A 20539-nucleotide genomic window follows, 5' to 3' on the forward strand; every position below is an offset into this window, starting at 1 on the left:
ATTTTATATATATATATTTTGCAATGCTACTTATTAGTTCCTTAAGGTGAGTACATGTTTATTTCCCTGTTGTTGGATTTATTGTGTATCATAAATCATATTCTATACAGAAACTTAAGAAAATTGCTATAAATTCCCAAAGACTTTTAACTTCCTGTTATCTCATCTACCTTTGATAACACAACTATATTTTTCTTTACTATATTTCACTCCCTTGCTTCTTGTTATTCCTAAAACCTGTATATATATCTTGTTAGATGAATATCATTCCTTCACCACTCCTACTACTTGATCTTTTTATTGTTATTTATGGGCTTGTCAGGTCTTGCATGTTAGTCTCCTCATGCAACCCAGGTCAGTTTGACCTGACTATATATATATTTCGTGGTGTACATCTCTCCTTGCAAAGCATCCCTCTAGGCTCTTTTCCCCTCTTGTCCTCTAGTTAGGACATTATGAAGTGAATGGGACTGATTAGTTTCCAGGGTATTAGGATAGATATGTAGACTACTGAGTTCAAGTGGAGGTTCCTGGCCAATTGCTACCTGTGATTAGGATTATTTTAAGTCATTCAATGACATGATTCTAACATAAAATTCGAAAAGTGTCCATTACTACTTGACAACTAGAAAGTAGCTTTAATAATTTATGAAAGAGTTACAACTCAGTGATTTAACTTTTTGATTTGTTGATTACACAAAAAGTTTAAAGATCCTCTGTTGATTAGTTTATGTTAAAGAAATTCTTTGGGCTTTATTATCCATTACCCATAAGAGGGTCTAGAAAACCCAGAAAATGGTAGTTTCCAGAACCTAACAGGTAAGTTTTCATTAATTAGAATTCCATGTGCAATGCAATCATTTAGCAAAATAGTTCATAGGACTCTAAATGTTGCTGGCTTACTCCCTTTTTCACCTTGATGAACCTCCTTTGTTATGTGATTGTTATTTTCTGAACAACTTTATTTTCAAGCAACAAATACCTAGCTAGTCAAAATCCTTAGCATCTGGAAATTGTGGATGTTACTTAAGGGGATAAGATTATTTTGAGATTTTAAAGCAGATAACTTAGAAACCAGTATCTGTTCTGGAGCCAACTTGCTATGTGACCTTCTACAGTTCCCTTACCTTTTTTGTAATTTATGTTTCCTTAAGTTTTTGGCAGTGATAGTGTGCTTTTTTCCAGGGCATCTTGCTGGCTAATTTTATAAAATTCAAATCACTCTATATGAGCAGAGAGTCATTTGTGGCAATTGCTCTTTTCCAAATGTTTCTTTGCTTTGAATGTCCTATCTGAATATTAGATTGCTTCTCCAGATGTTATGGCTCATGTTTCCTGCTAGACAATTTGTTGATCCCTGCCTATGTTTCTCAGGATTTGCATTATTTTGCTGCCTTAGGTAAGGGTATTATGAATGCTCAATGTCTTGGAGTTTGGATTCAGTTCAGATAGAGAATATTTCCAAAGGACTCCTGCTCATCTACTTCCTCCCTTGAGAATAGTGAAAAAAGTTAGTGCTCTCTCCCCTCCTCTGTTAGGGTGAGAGCTACAATTGTTTTTTCTCTCTTAATATATTGAGTATACTGACCCCTCACCTAAACCTTGGGTCAAAGGGAGAAACTGATTGTTTTTAATTGCATGATTGCTTCCATATGCTTCTCTTCTGGTAGGACTCTTAATCCCCACCCTCTGGGGGAAAAATGGCTCTAAAAAAAGCCTATAAAACATGTTATAAATATCCAGGGTTTTTTGACAGTTGTGCCATGATGTGAGCTCTGGCCCCATCACCTACAACTGTGTGACCATGAGCAAACTGTGTAACTCATTAGGACCTCAATATTCTGATCAATGAAAGTATTGTGATCATTATTAATAAAAGTTAAGTACCTTCGTATTTTGTTGTGAAAACCACATGCAATGATTGTCTCACTGTGTTTAGCCTGGAGTCAGACATGTATTGGGTATCTAATAAATATTATCTGAAAAAATAGACATTTAAAAAAACCAAGAAATGTAACACTCTCCCCCAAATTGTGTAATATTAAATCTCTTCTGTGTCCAGGATATTTTATTCACTAATTGCAGAAAGTCACTGTGGAGGAGATGTAGTGTCTCTCCCTAGTGCATGTTCTGTGGACTGTTCTGACAGTAGGTTTTGAGAGTACCTTTACTTTTGTCATTTGCTCAGTTGCTTTGTGAACATTGAGGTTCTTGCTATAACTGCTTTCTCACTCTCAAGGACTCTGTACTGTAGATATCTCCTGTACAGCAACTTTGCTCTAAAAGAAAAAGCTTGGAAGCAATTGCCAGAGCTGTCATTGTGTTGATCAAAGAAGGTTTCTGGGACCAATTCATCAAAAAAGTAGCATTTTCACATGCTGCTAAAGGTGACATGGATCTAAATAGATGCCTGAAAATGAAGACTTACAACTTCCTCCAGTTGTGCCTACTTTAGAGAAGACTTACAGTAACTAATTTTAGCTGTTCATCAATAATTACCAATTACAGCATGCATTATAAGTCACAGGTTCCTAGACTTCAGGTCAAATGTGATTTGTAAATAATACAGGCTTATTTCATTGTGAGCAGTCTTGGAACTTGGATCCTTGCCATTCCTTACATTTTGCCTGTTTTACTTACAGGGAGACTTGGAAACACAAATTTCAGGTGGGAGGTCTGAAGTGTTTGTAGAATCAGCTACCTGATCATATTGTCAAAAGCAAAAGCAACACATAGAGATGATGTGAAATATAGAACAAAGCCATGTACTTGGTTGATTTATTCTTTTGTTTTTCCTTTGACATCACCTTATTCCAGCATCCTAGGAGAATTAAAATATTCTCACTTTGATGTATTTCTCTAAATATTGCTTTAAAAAAACCTTTAGAGTGATATTTGTTAGTCTTGTATTTTCTCTGTTCCTACATAGAAATTTTATGTGTTACTGTCTTAAAATCCTCATTTTTCACATGAAAGAATATGCTCAGATAAAACAAGGCACTTGAAGAGGACATAGCCGAGATCATGCTGGATTCTCATTGCTAGGCTGCAATCTGCGTTTATCTGAAAATCTGAGTGCTGAATTTTCTGTTTTGAAGTAGCTAGAAGAGTGTGTGTGTGTGTGTGTCCATAACTGAATTACTTATTTAACTCAACTATGGTATTTCATGAGTGTGAGCTCTTTTAAAGCAACTGACTTTAATGCAAAATATAGTCTTATATATACATTTGCCTTCTCAATATTTTCTTATTCAAAGAATTTATAATATCTTCTTGTGGTTTGTAAAGAGATTCAGATTTTGTATAAAATTTTATGTAAACTTTTAAAATCTAAATATTGGCAAAAAATACTGGCTTAATGGTAAAAAGAGCTTCATATTTTTTAAGGATCATTCAATAATATGACTTCTTATTTATACCAGTCTACTTGTTTTGTTAAGGGATAATACTGTTTAACATTTATCTAACTTTTTCCTGAAAGATTAAAGGCATTATATTACAGTGATACATGCATACCTATGTTCATAGCAGCACAATTCATAATAACTAAATCTTGAAAGTGGCCTATGTGTCAGTCAACAGATAAATGAATAAAGAAAATGTAGTATTTTCACACAATGGAGTAATACTGTGCCATAAAGAAAGATAAACTTGGCTTACTTGTAGGAAAGTGGATGCATCTTCAGACCATAATATTAAGAGGAATAAATCAGATACACAAACTTAAATATCATATGGTTTCTTTTATAGGACAAACCCTGGGCAAATATGAAGAACAAAATAGAAGATAAATAATAGAAAAGGAGAGAGAGCTTTCTCAGAGGGGAGAGAATCAAGAGAAGGAGGGAGAAGACAGGGAGGGAAAGGATAGGGGATCAAAAAAGGAATTAGGATGTGTTATGTCCACGTAACAACTCCTCACGAGGAATGTACACACTGCAAATCTGAACAAAAAAGCAGGGGATTAAGAGATGGGTGGAGGATGGAGAGAGGAAAGGGAAAGGGGATGAAACAAGAAATTAAGACATGTCCATATATCAACTTCACACAAGGAATGTAAACATTATGTACTACACACATGTACTAATAAACTAAATAAAGCATATTGCTCTCATACTAATGCTTTATGTCCATTAACTGATGTGAAAATCCTAGGGCTACCATTATTATCTCCATTTAAAAGCCAAAAAATCCATAAAATGTTGTTATCACAGAACGTAGAATGATGGCTACTAAAGATTGAAGAGAGGAGGCAGGCAAGAAGGTTGAGGGGAGATTAGTCAGTGGTACAGTTAACAATCAGAAAGGAAGAATGGTTTCTGATATTTCTTACAAAGTGGGATGACTACAGTCAACAACAATGCAATGCACATTTCAGCATAGCTGGTGGGGGATTTTGAATGGCTTCACACAAAGAAATGAATGTGTGGGGTGATGGATGCGCTTATTACCCTGATTTGTTCATTGCATAATATATGCATGTGTTCAAGTGGCACATTGTACCACAGAATATGTGCTATTATTACATCCATTTAAAAAACAGTAAAATGAAAAAAGAGTGAGGAAACTGAGGCTCAGAATAATATGTAAACTCCCTAAGATCACAAAGTTAGCAAGTATCAGAACTAAGATTCAAAATGAAATAATAGGGTACCAGTCTCTGAGCTTCTAAAAGCTTCATTAGAATAAGTCTTACTGTTTAAAATTGATATAACACAACTGGTCTAAACATTATTAAAGTTGACTTTATGTTCCATATATACATATTTTATATATTAAGTAAGCTTATTACCCTCTAAATTATATTCAACCTTGCATATACCTAAATGTTACTATGTACATCCCACATCAGAACTGAGGCCTGGAAGGGCTTGTAACAGAAGAGTTGAGCCTCAGTGAGTGTAGCTAAGTCAGCTTACAGCTAGAGTACAGCTCATGTATATTTTATAATACATCCAAGAGGTCAGAACTACAAAGAAGAGTTACAATTACTGCAACCTGAAGCCTGTTCACATGCATGCACTTTTATAAATGATATACATGTGTTCATAAAGACATTTAATATGCTGAGAATTAACCACTGGAGTCTGGGAAATTAGTGAAAAAGTCGAAGTGTGTTCCTTGTTTTCATGTGCCTTATGCAACTTGTGTAATAGAAGAACTTTATTACAAATATTCATAGATACTCTATGTATAATATATGCGCACACACACACACACACACCACACTCTGCTTTCCATATCTATGGGTCCTACATCTGTGGATTTAACTGTGAGTTAAGAATAAGAGGAAAATATTGTGTTTGTACTCAATATATACAGCCTTTCTTGTTTTTATTCCCTAAGCAATAAACGATACAATGTAACAGCTAATTGCATACACTTACATTGTATTCAGTGTTGCAAGTAATTTAGAAATGGTTTAAAGCATGCCAGAGGATGTGTGTAGGTTATATGCAAATGCTGCATCATTTTATACGTATAAAGGACTTGAACATCTGTGGAGTTTGGTATCTTTGAAAAGTTCTGAAACCAAACCCTTGCAGATAGACACTGAGGGGCGATTGTATAGGCATATATTCTCTCTGTTTTTCTACACACACACACGCACACAGATACAGACACACAGACATACAGACACAGGCACACGCACAAACACTTCTACTTTCTAGTGTACTCATTGTATTTGTATGGAAACATAGATGTCTTTTCCACCTGGAAAATGTTGATTCTCATTCAAGGAAAAAATGCCCACATTTGTAGGTGAAGTATGTGTGACTGGCTGATAGCAGTTTTTTAGTGAACTTTTTCTGTGTCAGTATCTGAGTACTGTCTGTCTGTCTCTCTGTCTGTGTGTCCATCCATCCATCCCTCTACCCATGTATTTCTTTTCTCAATCAATTCCTGGATGTTAAACATCATAATGGCAGAGCCCTTCATCATTCTGTTCACAGGTTTATCACATGCACTTAAAATGGCACTTGGCACATGGAGGAGCTCAGAACATGCTTGCAGAATTGAATCAGAATATCTTTTTGCTTATATTACTTTTGGTTTGACAAATTATAAAACTGAGTTTCAGAGGGCATGAATTACCGAACTTTTGTCCCAGCTGGTCACATGGTAGAAGCAGAAGTAGAACCTCTGTCTCACTGATTCTGGTGCTATCTGTGACTCTCTGTCTCGGGAGAAGGTGTGGAAACACAAGAGGAGCATCTTCTTTGGTCTTTCAGGTCACAGATGGCTTTGGCATTTTGTGAAGTCAAAGTCCTGGCTGAATTCAGAGTTCTAGTTGTTTTTTCTCTATGTTCAACTGTTGTGTAAGCCTCCATGAGATCCTCATACTCCTTTTTGTTGAATATTTCCTAACATATTTGGCTCCTTAAATACTTTCTTTTGCTTAAGCTTTGGAGGTGAATATATGGCCTGGCTGAATTGAGAAGAGAATATTAATACATAGGACATAGAGAAAGTGAGTAGTAAAGAAAGAGAAATGGACAAAGGAATGGAGAAATGGAAAATAGAAGATGGAAAGCAACAGTCAGGGATTACTGAGGAGGTAGAAAAAATGGATAATGCAGGAAATGCATAAGTTTTCATTTTAAAGAGTATTATGGTAAGAGACCTTCCTCCATAGACAAAACATGATTACAGGGTATTTTTAAGAAATTTATTTTGTTACTTATAATTAAGGATTAGGCACATAATAATGCACAGTACATGTTTATCATTTTAAACTGCATAATTAGAATGTTCTAAAAATTTAATAAACAAATATAGAAAATTATTTAGTAGACTAAAACCTAAAACATAGCCATACATATTTCAAGTTTTTTTTTAATTTTAAAATTTTATGATTTCACAGTTGAGAGGATTTGTCAGAAGTTGATACATACCCAGGTATAAGCTTTCAACTTTATATTCTCTTTTATAAGCACTGAAATTTCTAGTAATCTTTGAACATTTATATTTTTTTTCAGTTAACTTTGTCTATTTGTACTTAAGGCTCCATTGTCTTGGTTTAGGAGGAACAAAGCAATACATCCCAAAAAGTGGTCAGTTTTGTCCAACTGTAGTATGTAACATAAGTTCTATCACAGAAAAGTTTCCTAAAATATAAAACTCACACTTTTATTTTAATACCCTAAAGAAGAGCCCAGATAAATTGAATCTGAATTTAAGGCTCAAGTAATTAAGCATTTTAGGATTAGAACAGCCAGCATTGATATGTTGTGAGTGTCCATCACATACAGAGTACAGCATTAGATATTTTAACAACATGCACTATTATCCCTTCAGGCCATTGAGCTTATACAAATAAGCTCATGAAGTGAAAATAATTTCTAGATCCGGAAATAAAAATAGATGTGAATGTAGCCCTTTGCAGATATCTAAATCATATTGCAGGTTATCATAAGAACTTTAATCTTATGAAAATGTCCTTATTGCTAAGTAAGTATAGTTAGCAAAGGTAACCTTTTATACATTTTCTAGGCATCAAACTTAAGATAAATTTAAGAATCATATTTAAGGAATTTTAAAAATAAAAAGACAGTAGAAACTTCTCACTTAGATTGATTGTTTTCAAATCCCTTTTCAATTACAACAAAGAAAGGCTCATACATGAACCACTACATTGTTGTGTAACTGGCTCCCATCCTGTGCCTTCCATCTTTTCTCAGTATCATATTTCCATGTAGATGGACCTCTCTACTTGTCACTGATTCACATCACATATTGTCCATTCATTTTTTTTTCTTTCTGCTGGAAGAAAAAATGTGGGCCCAAACAAATACATGTAAGTGCTGAGAACTTTGGTCTGTTGATTGTGTTAAACAATGTTAAAGGGGTTCTTACCTAGAGAATTCAATGGAAAGGGTGATATTTTTATAATTTTCAAAGGGAAAAGGAAAAAGATATGTTTTAGATTTCAGAAAATATAAGTGACATTTAAATACTACACAGAATTTAAAAAAGGCAAGAAATACTAGACAGCAAATAGGTCTATCTGAATTGAAAGGAATGAAGTAAAGATATTGGGTGGGGGAGCAAGAGAAATAAACTGAGCTAGTAAAGAAAGGAAAAAGGGGGCAACGGGATGGTATTGAGATAAATGACAGATCTTTTTCATGTAAACGTGCTTCCTTGTTCATACTTGTAGTGCTATTATGAATGAACAAAATCATGTTGCTCAGGTAACTATATTCCATGAATATGCCATCATTTTCTGGGCTGAAAGCAAGATGAGGGAATGTATAATTGAATTAGGACTTTACTGAGAAGATATCCATAGCAAATCTGCAAGGATTTTTGAGTTGTCTGTCTCATCAAGTCCACTTACTATTCCTATTTTGCTGTCATCACAATTACAATTCAGTGCCCTCATACTTGCTGGGGAGGTTTACATGTCTTCAGCCCAACATATCCTAATGACTTACTATTCATTAAAATGTTATCCATTTTTTCAATTTGAACTTGAAAGAGTTTCTCTAATGATTGTAATTAACATTCACTTCGCTTACCTTATCTACTCTATATGATTACCACTATGTAGAGTGACATCTTTTTCTTTATGTGTGCTAATTTTGTCTCCCTAGCCTAATCAGTATTTCTGAGTTCCAGGAATAACCTTAAACACAGAACTAAAGATTTAAGATAGAGCTCAACAAACCCTTTTATTTAGAAAGATAGGAACTGTGTAAATTAGAGTCTACAGTGGTAGTGAATGCTACTATATATCATATAGTTTTGACATTTTACTATGTATCATTCATTTAATCATTCAAAGGTCGTGTACAGTATACAGTATTATTTTGCAAATGAAATGACTGATATTCAGAAAAATGGTTTGCTGGGGCACACAGTTAATCAGTGACACTGCTGGGATTCAGTGCCAGATGTTCTTGATCTAGCATTTAGCTTCCCAAGATCATGACAGGTAGAAAAAAATTTCCTACTACTCTTCTCTCTATTCCAGTCCTTTTGTTTTTCTATCTACTTTGTACCACCTTAGTTCATGTAAGTAGGAAAAATAAGTAGGACTAGAGAAGAAATTCATCTGTTTATAACTTCAGCCTTTTATGACAGATCCTTTTCATGTAAATTTACCTGATACACTCTAGCCCTTTCCCCAGAGAGCAACTAAGTTATATTGAGTGGTTGGTTAATGAACTGAGATAAGGAATCAATTATCTGTATGTGAATTAGTGAATCAACAAACAAATTCATGAAGTAACTAGGTATTTTGACTCTTGTTTTTTCTATTGGAAACCAGTTGTATGTAGTGTTTAATTTAATGGCTTTAGGTCAGAATGGTTTGAAGTTGAGTCATCAACTAGATTTCCAAATGTGTCAGGTAGAAAGATAACATCAAAATCTCCATAGTACCTGCCTCTCTTAAAATATACTCCATGTCTTAAATTCTTTAGAAAGAGTATACATTATAATTCACCAGAAATGACTTAGATATATTCCTATCCAGAGACAGGAATGGATTAAACAACACTCCCCTGGAGGTTCTCCTTGCCTTAGAGTAAATGTTCTTTATCATTCTAAGCTTCTTACTCTGAGTAATATGTGAACTTGTTCCTCTGAATTCCCCAGAACATTACATGATACTGTTTCCCTAGTTGAAATACTTGGATCCTCCCTCCCCACTGTTCAGGCTGCACTTTCTTTTTAACTTAGTATATTCTTTTTTGTTTTGATATTTTGGCTTTTACCCTTACAGTTTCCTTATTTCCAGATTTTATAGACTGTCACTGGGATTTCCTCTGAGTCCTTTAGCCAAGTCAGCCATACTTTGCTCTTCTAATCTTCTGTTATAACAGGCTTCCTGTTACTTATATCTCTGCTCTTAAACTCTCAATTTGTTCCAGATTCACTTGTAGAGATTCCCCCCAAAAGGCAGTATTCCTGGTGCAATCAGTTGAGAACTGGGTAGCAAGAACACTTGCACCTCTTTTTACTATGATGTCTTCCCATCTGCAATTCAAAGTAATAGTTCCATGAAGGTTGCTACATTTTGGACTCAAACTCACCCAGATGATAACACCTTCAAGCCTCAGTTTCCTTCCAACAGACCCATCTCCAAAGACGGTTTCTTGGGGTCTCCCCCCCTTTCTCTGTATATCTGTATTTTTATTCATTTCACTCTCATGTAGAAGCTGGCCTCTTCCCAATCTGACTCTCATTGTGTTATTTGATCCCAAGGTCTGCAACTCCTAGCAGACCATCTGTGTTATTTCTCTGTCCTCATTGATGCTCTGCAGCATATCCTAGCTTACTGTCATCTGCAGATTTCATTAGCACACTGTTTACTACATTCTGAAGATCATTAATAAAAATAGATAAACAGAAGAGAAGGCTGATACAGACATCTGTGAAGTTTCTCTCCACTGCCCCTACAAGTTGATGGGTTTTATTTTATTCTGTTCTTTTTGGGCGGTTGGCCATTTATTCATTCAGTTCCCTCTAAGAGCACCCTCTTCTCATATCCAAGTGACTGAATTCATGTGATTGTCCTGCAGCATTTTATAATTGCCTGAACAATTCATCAGGTTTGTCTGACAGCATTTACTCATTAAACCCAAGGTTCATTGGCAGTTTCTGTTACCCTCTAGATCACAGAAGCTCTGTGTAACAGTGTATGTGCTCCCCATTACCATCTACCCCATTTATTAGTGTTTTCTAACTTTGGGTGTAGATGTGCAAGGAGTACAAAGAGAAGAATGGACTTGGCGTCTATGTGGCTGTTGTGTACAGAAGGTCACATGTCCATGTCCATACAAGGAGTTAAAATTCTCTTTCTATCTAAAGAGATAGAAATTAGCTGTCTCTAGTTTTGAGTGATGATTTATATCTACTTACATTGAGAAATCAAATGACTAGATTTTTAAAACTGATAAGAACCACAGCTGTATTCAGAGAATATCTATGATGTAGTTGGCACTGTGTTAAGAGCTAATGTATCTCATGCTTTGTGATTACATCAACTCTAAAAGGTTGGTATCTTGAGTATACACTGTGGGGTGCTGTCATAAAGATTAGAAAAAGTGACCACCTCTAAAGGGGAGAGCAGGCATAGCCTGGATTTAAGAACCTACTGACCCCTCAGGCCAGATATATTTGCTTGTGTACTGGCCTGACAAATCTACAGAGCAGCCCTGATTTTTTTTCCATTTAAGTTAAGAGAAATAAGAGTTAGATTTTGGATCAAAACTAATGCAGTTTATTCCACGCTGTATTACTTCTCTGGAGATAGAATAAATAGAGATCCAACCCATGTTTCTATAATTATGTGCTAAATTCACACATTCTGTGCCTTTTTCTTATAAATGGATAGAAATAATTTACTAGATAATCCTTTCTTAACATTGTTATTTCTTACATTATTGTTGTTTTTATCAAAAGAGGATTATGAAGAAGAATCTGTATCCCCTGAGCTCAAGGATCCTTTTCACCATTTTTGCTGTCTCCCTGAATTATGTCCACTCACCCCCTTGTTGCTTAGGTTCAGTCAAACATAAACATATACCTTGATTACATTAATGCTGATCAGTTCACTGGCATTCCTTGAAAACCTAGCACTACCATTTAAGGAATGTTTTGAATCCTTTGACTCTTTGACTTAAGTCACTGGATGTGTTTATAAAGGCATAGGGTCTTAGGCAAGTGAAATGGGTGTGCACATACACATATACACATATAAAAACATATGTAAGTTTTGTGTATATAATACATATTTTAGAAAGAAAAAATATTTTAAAGTTATTTACCTAATCATTTTATCTTTTCACTTTCTTTCCTTCTGTTACTATTTTCCTTTTCTTTAAATACTGTTTTTACTGAAATGTGTCTTCATGTGTAGCTACAAAATTTTTCCTTGTTGAACAATTTAGTTTTCTTGCTCAGCAACTCTGACATTCAGGTAAATGGAAAGCAAATGGATGTGGGAATTGTGTGTTCACAGTGCCACTCTGCCACCCTGAAATCTATGCAGATAATCTACTTGGAATGCTTTGAGCCCCAGCAGAATACAGAACCGTATAGGTATCCTGCATTAATTTACAGCACCTGCTACAGCTGCTCAGATTTTGGCAGGCATTTTCTCTGCAGCCAAATGCTGTTGCAATTGCTGGGTAAATCTAGATAGAGGTTATATTTACTGGACATGTTTATAATCTGCAGAGTGATCTAAACCATAGAGAGCTAATTTCCCAAAGATCAATGACTAAGGGAGAATTTCAGAGGTTATCCTCTTTATCCAATTTCCTGTGTCCTAATGAGATGGCTGAAACCCGTTTGGAATCTTTCTGATTAGGAACTCTTCTAGGAGTCAATAAAGAATATGACTTTCATAAATCTAAATGAGAAGTGACTTGCTGCTCACATTGTGATTCATGCCATGAGGAGGCACTTTGCTGCCCTATCCAGGCTATGCTGTCAGTTGCTGACCATGGACAAGGTTAGGTTTGATCCAAAAGTCTTAAGAAGATTTTCCCTTCCTCTTGAATTCTTAGGACTCTTTTTGCTATTAATATGCATTGTCTATGTTTTTTAGCTTTTTTGATTCAACTCAATTCAATGGAAGTTTTATTCAACAAAAGTTACCTATTAAATGGTTATTACATATTTTCCAGCTAAAAAAGACATGTATTAAAAATAACTATGATGATATGTAGCTAGAATCATAACACAGATCTGAACAAGGTATACTAAATAATAGTGGCAATAATAATTGTTCATTTTTTGAGTACTTACTAGGTATGTATCAGACACTCTTGAGTACTAGGCATTTCACACACATTATTTTCTTCAAACCTAATAATAGATTTGTGAGTTAAGGCTTATGATTATATCTATGTTATAGACAAGGAAGCGGAGACCTAGATATACTAAATAACTTTCCCTGTTAATAAAACCCTTCCCTAGCTGCATGTCTCATTCTAGCTGTCACCCCATTTCTTCTGCCCCCTCTTAGCTAAACTTGAAAACAGTTATCTACATTAGTCATCTCTACTTCTTTACCTCCTATTTACTCTTCAACTCATTCAGTCTGACTCTGTCAATACAAATGAAATGTAATCATTAAAGAGGAAGTATTTCCTCATATTTCCAAATATGACATTCTATTTTACTAAATTTGTCTCTTCCTCCTCAAAACAGGAACTTCTCTTGATTTTCTATCCCACATTTTTTGTCATTCCTCTGAAATCATTAACTGTTTCTATATTTCTTTTAGTACTTCTTCCTTTGCTTATTTTTTTTTATTACTGAACCTTTGTACTGTGGGTTCTCAGTCACCTTTTCTCACTTCTGGCCAATTAATACAGGTCCCCATCTAATCCATCCTCATTTCTGGAAAAGCAGAGTCAGAATGAACTGGTCAGCTTTTACTAATATGCTGTATTGTTCTTAATTTTCCTACTTTTTAGGAGTTGTTGTGGGAGGCCCGCCTATTTTCCCTGATTAACTGGGAATAATCCGTGCCCATCCTGTGTAAGTTAAACTCTAAATTACACAAATGTTTTCCAACCGTATGGTATATGCCTTCCATGTCAGTGATGATTCCAGAGAAGTCAGAGGCACCATTTGTGTTTTTACTGCTTTTGCAAACTTGTATTTTATCAGCTTTGGGAATTTTGGACTCTTTGGGCTCAGTAGAGTATTTTAATAACCAAGGGAAAAAACTCACAGATATGAAGAAAGGATACTGTGAAAACTCACTTTCCAAACTGATTTGTCTTGAAATTGCCCCAAATCTGAGTCATGGAAAATAAGAGTGATTGAAATCATGAGGTACGTTGCATTCAGTGACAGTTAATCCTCTTATTGACTTTACGGTAATATTTTGCTCATTTGTCAGGTTGGAGGGATTTTGTGAGAGTGCTGTAGTTCCTGTCTTCTTCTGTTCATTGAGAAAGTTGGGGGAAAAAATAGCTGTAAAAATAAAAGCACTCCAGACCGAAGTGCATTGGGGCTGACCTTTCCCTCTAGAGATGTGTGTCTGCCTCGTGTGCTCCACGTACACTTGAGTGTGGAGAGTTGCTCTTTGAGGGCTCCTCCTCTTCCCTTCAGAGGGTTTTCCTTTCACCTGAGCAGTCATCATTCAGGGAAAAGTCTATGCAGTGGTTTGGCCGTGTGGTACATTGTGTTGCCAAATGAAGACAGCACTCTGCTCTGGCCCCATGAGCTGGAGCAGCCTACAGAGAATCTCTGGCAAAGAGTCAAAGAGGTGATCTCTGCTCTAGAAAAAAAAAGCACAGTGGCTGAGATTGCAGCTATCCCATCCCCTTGCTGGGCTGATTCATATAGCAGCCTTGATATTGAGTCTCCAGAGAACTGTATTCTTCCCAGTCCAGCTAAAAATATCCAAACTCAGATTTATAATGACAGGAGCTGATAAATTTGCTGGGGAAATGCAAGCAGTGTCACTGTCATGCTAGGGAACCTGTTCTGATAAATTGATGTAGGGAAAGAAATCGCCAAACATGGCAGAGACCCATAGTGCCACTTCCCTGGGGATGATGAGCAGAATGCACATGTTTTCCTGTTCATCAAAGCTCCCTTTTTAAAGCTCACTAGGAAGTAGGATGTGAGATAAAAGTAGGAATATAGAAAACATGTATATTCAAACAAAAGAATGGCATGACATCAAGTCAAGTCATCTTTTATAAAATATTTTTGCTTTTCTGTAAAAGGAGGAGAGGTCCGTTTTAACATATGCTTGCCAAGGTAACAATCCCACTTAATCAGCCCCACATTTCAATGAAGACTTGTGATTCAATTAGGATCTATTAAGTTGGGACTTTATAAGAAGCAGATCTTATATATTTTTGTTCATAGTTCAGGATCTAAGCTTGTATTACTATCTGTGGCAAACCTACCCTTTTTTTCACTATAGTTGCTCAGTAGAATCACAGAAGTATCACAGAATGTTCCCTTATATGAACTGGCTTGAAATTATGTGAATTGGCCTTTAACTTTAATTTATTCCACAACCCTGGAGCACCTACAGAATCCAAGTATCATGATTGGCATTTTTCTAAAATAATGAAGGTATAGTGTACTGATAATGTGACAGACATATATGTAATGAATTTATTATAAATCAAATTATAAATACAATAATTGATGCATTAGCAATTGATTTGAGAACTGAACAGAGGAAACCGTTTTGCTAGGAAAAGACTGAGAAGACATCACAGAAAAACTAAAATTTGTTCTTTGCATGGTATGATGAATGAGTAATAGAAATTTCTAAGGGGAGGGAGTATGTCCAACCAGAATGGAAGTGAGGTAGAAAAAGTACCACCTGAATTTGAGACTTAAACATGATTATTAAAAGGTTTAAATAATTTCTTTCCTCACTGTTTTTTTGGGTTTGCCAAAAAACTTGCAAACAACTGCTATGTTTGTTCTAATTATTTTAGATCATTAACTTTGAAAATTATTGTTTGTATTATTTCCTAGTTTGGCTTTATGCCTGCTCTGGACTGACATCTAATGAACAAGTGGATAGAGTAGACTTGGAGTTGTGCCCTTGTCAGACACTTAACCTAGAACGCACAATGTCATGGTTGCCTTCCCTCCAGAAACCTTGTAGACCTACATCCAGTAATGGACTTCTAGTGATATAACTTGCTGTGCCATCAATTGTCCATGCACAAAGTTATAAAGTGATCACTAATATTATTATCATAGTATCCTTGAATGAAGAATAAATGCTAGAATTTTAATTTTATGTAGGCTTTACTAAACACCATTTTATATATTTGCTAATGTTTTGTTCTTTCTAGCAGGCTGGTTGTGACAACCTTAGATTCTTCTTGATCAGGCAATAATTGGTAGTTTTGTGGTCTCAATTGCAATAGCGAAAAACAAAAACGAAAAAAACCTTAGTAAAAGGATTTTCATTCTGAGATTCAAAAGTAATTTCATACAAGGACTTCGTGTTACTGTAAAAGATAATGTAGCATAGATATCCATGTTGAAGAATTTGGAAGTAGAAAGATGTATACAATTTAATGCATCAACAAGTAAGATGGATTGATGGATGATGAGATAGATAAATGGAAGTATATGTTATAATGCAAGTATAGTGGAATGTTAATGGTAAAATCTAGGTGTGATAATATGGGGGTTGATTCTAGCATTCATTTATAAATCTTTGATTTTATAACATAATTAGTGTTGAGGGGAAAAATCTAGGGTAGCATAGACCAAAGTGGTGAGCTATTTGGAAAAGAATTATGGCATATTTAAAATGAAGAAATATTTCTCTGATTATAAAAGTGTGCGCACAAATAAATAGCAGGGTCTAGGAACCAAAGACACACAATCACCCCTCACCATTAGGTTATGAATCTATCCAGTGAATTAATTCTCATTCTAGGAAAAGGAATAGTTTACTATAAAGGCCAGATCCTTAGGGCACTCAGCAATATATAAATAGCTTTTTTGGAGGGATTTTATCTGTATGTAAAATATCTACACTATACTCTTCATAAATAAACTAATTTCTGGTGTTCTAAGATTTCCAGAGAGAGAGAGGACTTCCTGTGTTCTGGGCAGGAACATTGCTAAGCCATTGCAAAGCTTTGGGTATTAAATGAGGAAACACATTAGAATGTTGAGTGTCAAGAAATAGAAAAAAGTATTGATAAGATGATATGGTAAAGTTATAGAAGGACTGACAATATCTGGGAGATTACAGAAGGGTGAGCAGTCACTGGTCTTACTAAGTGATTTGAGGTAGGTTACCTTTATTCTTTCATCTTGCCAACAGTATCTGTTAATTCTATTGTCTGTATAGTCACTAATATCTTTAACTTACAGAGGCAGACCAAATGGGGAAAAATTAATAAATATAAATTTGCTGGATGGATAGCCTTCATTCTCCCACCTCTTTGGCCGCCCCACCTGTTGTTCTCCTATAGTTCCAGAATCACTCCTCTGGTGGTTAAACTTGTCAACTTGATTGGCTTGGACATCACTGGAGGGGTTAGGAAAGCTCACTTTTGCGCATGTCTGGGTAATGCAACTGCCACGGAGCTAGAACACAGACTTTGTCATGGATTTGGGAGAGATACTCCATTCCAACCTCACTTTGAATCTGAGGATCCTGAATGGCTTGAGAGACATGACTTGTCATGGGGAACACGGCTAGTCAGTGACACAGTGAGCAAAATGTACACTGATAAGTATTTTACTGTAAAGAGAGGTTGAGTAAAGGTTATGTCCCCTTGATTTCTCAGGATGTAAGAGAAAATGCTTAGAAATGTTTCTATATTATTAGAAGAGAGCATATGTAAGTGTACATAAAAATAATGTACTGGTAGATTGCCAAGAAGCATTTGTTAGATTGTACTGTATTAAGCTTCTGCTGAATTAACTGTGGTATGGTTACCCCTTGTGATGGGGGTCATTATTAATTACATTATTTTAATTATTTTATTTACATAATATATCTACATAACATCTATATTTCTTAATTCCACATAGATATATGTAGATGTAGAGATAGAAGAGAGTTATTCTCCCTTTGTAAAGATGGAATGAGTATTCTAGTAACTCCTCTGTCTTTGTATCTTACAGGATCTATGAGAGAGAGAGCACATTTTCTTTGACAGACAGATACCAATTCATAACTCTGAACTCAAATGTCTGTGTATGCTGACAATTGGTGCCAGTGGCCCACACTGGCTTTGAACTCAAATACTTTGTATTGACCTCTCCAAGTCGAGCAAAGATGGAAATTCTTTACATTAGGCAACTGTACTTGTTATCACAGAGGAGAGGAAGAGAAATAAGAGACACAGAGGGAGAAGAAAAAGAGAGAGGTAATTAGTGCAATTTTGCTGTAGAAAATGTTAAATTATTGGCTCCTTGATACTGTTACATTTATAAGGGTAAATGTCATAAAATAAAGGATTAGTAATATTAGAATAAAATAAGTCAGAGGAAATCAGTGAAAGAAGTAAGATGGCCCTTAACGCAGAGTATAATACACACCAAAGCACATTTCTAGCACTCAGTTTGGATTCTTTCATGCTTTGACTGAAAAGTTGTGCATGTAGAAGAGAGAATACACAATCTCAAAATAATAGAATGGAAAATATGCCAGAGCACAGAGCACAATTTCTAAGAGACAAGAAAGGGAGAAAAAAGCGAGAGTCATGCTGTGTTTGGGAACTTATTGGTTTTTGCTGTTGAGCCAACTGTAAAAGGTACTATTGATTAACAAGTTAGGGCCTGTGAGAGGTGGAGATGGAGGCACCACATGTTAGTAATCCCAGTTGTCTGTGCTGTGTCAAGCAGGGAGCCTCTGTAACTGGGAGGTAAGTGATTCTCCCACTGTTCTTTCTCAGTCTTAAAAGGTAATAATTCAGGCAGCTTCTTACAGGGTGTTTTTCACTTGAAAACCTCAACCCTGGAAAAGTCCATAGCTGCATCCTATGCAGTGTCCATCATTTCTTAATTGTGCAAATCAAATTCCTGCATATCATACAAAGAGCTGATAATGTGACCTGTCATTGTGACCTTCCCACATTCAGCATTTTAAAAGAAGATCAATATTAAGGATGGGGTGTAGCTCAGGGATCAGGCACTTCTTTTAGCATGTGCAAGGCTCTGGAGTCCCCCAGCACACATTGTCCTCCAGGGAGAGAGTGAGGGAGACAGAGAGAAAGAGAAAGAGGTCAGTGTCCATAAATATGGTGTAATATGAATGCATAGACACAGGATTACTTTATGAGAGGAAAGAAAGGAAAGGAGGAGCCAACTTTCAATAAGAATCTTCTATGCACTCTGAATGGACTACTTACTTTAATCCTCATGACAATCTTTCAAAGGAAATGATGACAAGATGGTGTCTCTTATAAGCTTTAGAGCTGGAATTTGAACCCAGACCTGTAAGACTAAGTTCCATTGCTCTTCTGTTGCTTTGTCTGTGTGCCACCTGGTTCATGATTTTTTCAATCTTTAGGTGGATAAAAGATGGAACATAAGCTGAAATTCAAATGAGCTTTCTTTTACTCGTGCTAGCTGCTATGACTTAAACTATTGATTATATGAGACTTAGAGATCAGGCATGAATTTTGATTACTCAGTCCTCTTCTGAGAATCACCCAATCATATTTTTACAATGGGAAATAGAGAAGAAAAAGATCTAGTTTTCTGGAATATTGGCTATGGGGTATAAGGCAAATTTGAATACTGAAAGTGATGGTTGCCAGACTTAGTCAAATGCCATAATATTCTCTTATTATAAAAATGTTGGGGATTTATTGTTAGAATACTACAAACCTTGTATTGGAGAATTCTTGTTAGCAAGTTTTCTTGAGGGGTCCTGTTTTGGGCAAGTTTTGCAAGGGAATCCTGAGAGGAGGGACATGAGACTAGAGGGAATTTTGGGTGTAAGATCCATATCCACACCTAACCTTTCATATAATTAACTACCCATGCATGCCAGATCTCTGAATAAACAATAACCCAGAAGAACATAGTTTACTGGGCCACAGGGCTCATAGCTCTATTTTTATCTGTTTAAGAGATTTGAACATTGCCCACTTAGTCTATTACTACCACAATCTACATCAGCCAACTTATTTTAAAGCTTGAGAGAGAGAGAGAGAGAGAGATCATTATGTCTGGAGCAGTATTGCATAGTAGAGCAAGAAATTGAGCCCCACATGTAATTTTAACTTTCTAGTATCCACACATCCTAAAAGCAACTTCATCCAAAATTAATGTCTTAACATGCTATTAATATAAAATACTGTTAATGAAATAGCCTAAACTTTTAATAAGCCTCCAAAATATGTTGGGAGGGTGTGCTTACAGCACATCCCACTTTAGCCAACCCACATTTCCAGTCATAATAACCATGCATGGCAAAGGGCTCCCATGTTGGTTTGAACTAGGAAATTACACAGGGTGTTCTCTATGTAACATGTTCTCTATCGTCCATCATCTCCTAGATTTATTTGTTAAAAGATTACATCATTTCCTTTATACCAGAGAACATGAGGGGGCCAGGCACAAATATGTGGGGTGAAGACCTCAGAGAGGACTTCTACATGACTTTTAGTTAAAAGAAACTGCTTTCCTTTTTCTCTGTGCCATTAAATCATCATCTCTATCATTCAGTTTAATACCTATGTAAATATATATTTATATTTAAATATATAAGTACATATAGAATTGGCACACAACACACTGAAACTTTTTTTTCACACTGAAACTTTTTATTAAAGATAATAGATAAATGAAATGAACATCTAATAAACTGTTTATATTTTTAAATAGACTTAAAGACCCAAATAAGAATAGAGCATAAAGAATAAGAATAAAGCCTTACTTCTTGGCCTTGTATAACTTGCAGAGGAAAAATAAGCAAAACAGGACCACCATTGGGCACATGCCTTGTCATAAACTTTCTGGATCCTGTATCTTACTTTGTTTACATCTGATAAATGCAAACACTCTCTCCCAGAGATAATGAGGAAATAGTTATTTTTCCAAAGGGCCTTGAACA

General features: G+C 35.6%; 1 non-coding gene and 1 pseudogene across 2 annotated transcripts in view; both read left to right on the plus strand.

Annotated features, from left to right (window-relative positions):
* LOC147826788 (ribosome biogenesis protein NSA2 homolog pseudogene) overlaps positions 1-20539 on the plus strand; it is a 93687-nt pseudogene continuing 73148 nt past the window's right edge. Inside the window, exon 1 of the transcript XR_015453476.1 lies at positions 1-20539. This exon is cut by the window's right edge and continues 24718 nt beyond it. The product of XR_015453476.1 is annotated as a ribosome biogenesis protein NSA2 homolog pseudogene (transcript).
* Positions 10843-10909, plus strand: LOC147826789 (small nucleolar RNA SNORD36). Its single transcript, XR_015438748.1, has one exon. It is a non-coding gene; the product is annotated as a small nucleolar RNA SNORD36 (small nucleolar RNA).

The sequence above is a fragment of the Heterocephalus glaber genome, unplaced genomic scaffold, assembly GCF_053883595.1.
Source record: "Heterocephalus glaber isolate CG9 unplaced genomic scaffold, H.glaber_assembly_v1.0 deba00001461, whole genome shotgun sequence".
Taxonomy (NCBI): domain Eukaryota; kingdom Metazoa; phylum Chordata; class Mammalia; order Rodentia; family Bathyergidae; genus Heterocephalus; species Heterocephalus glaber.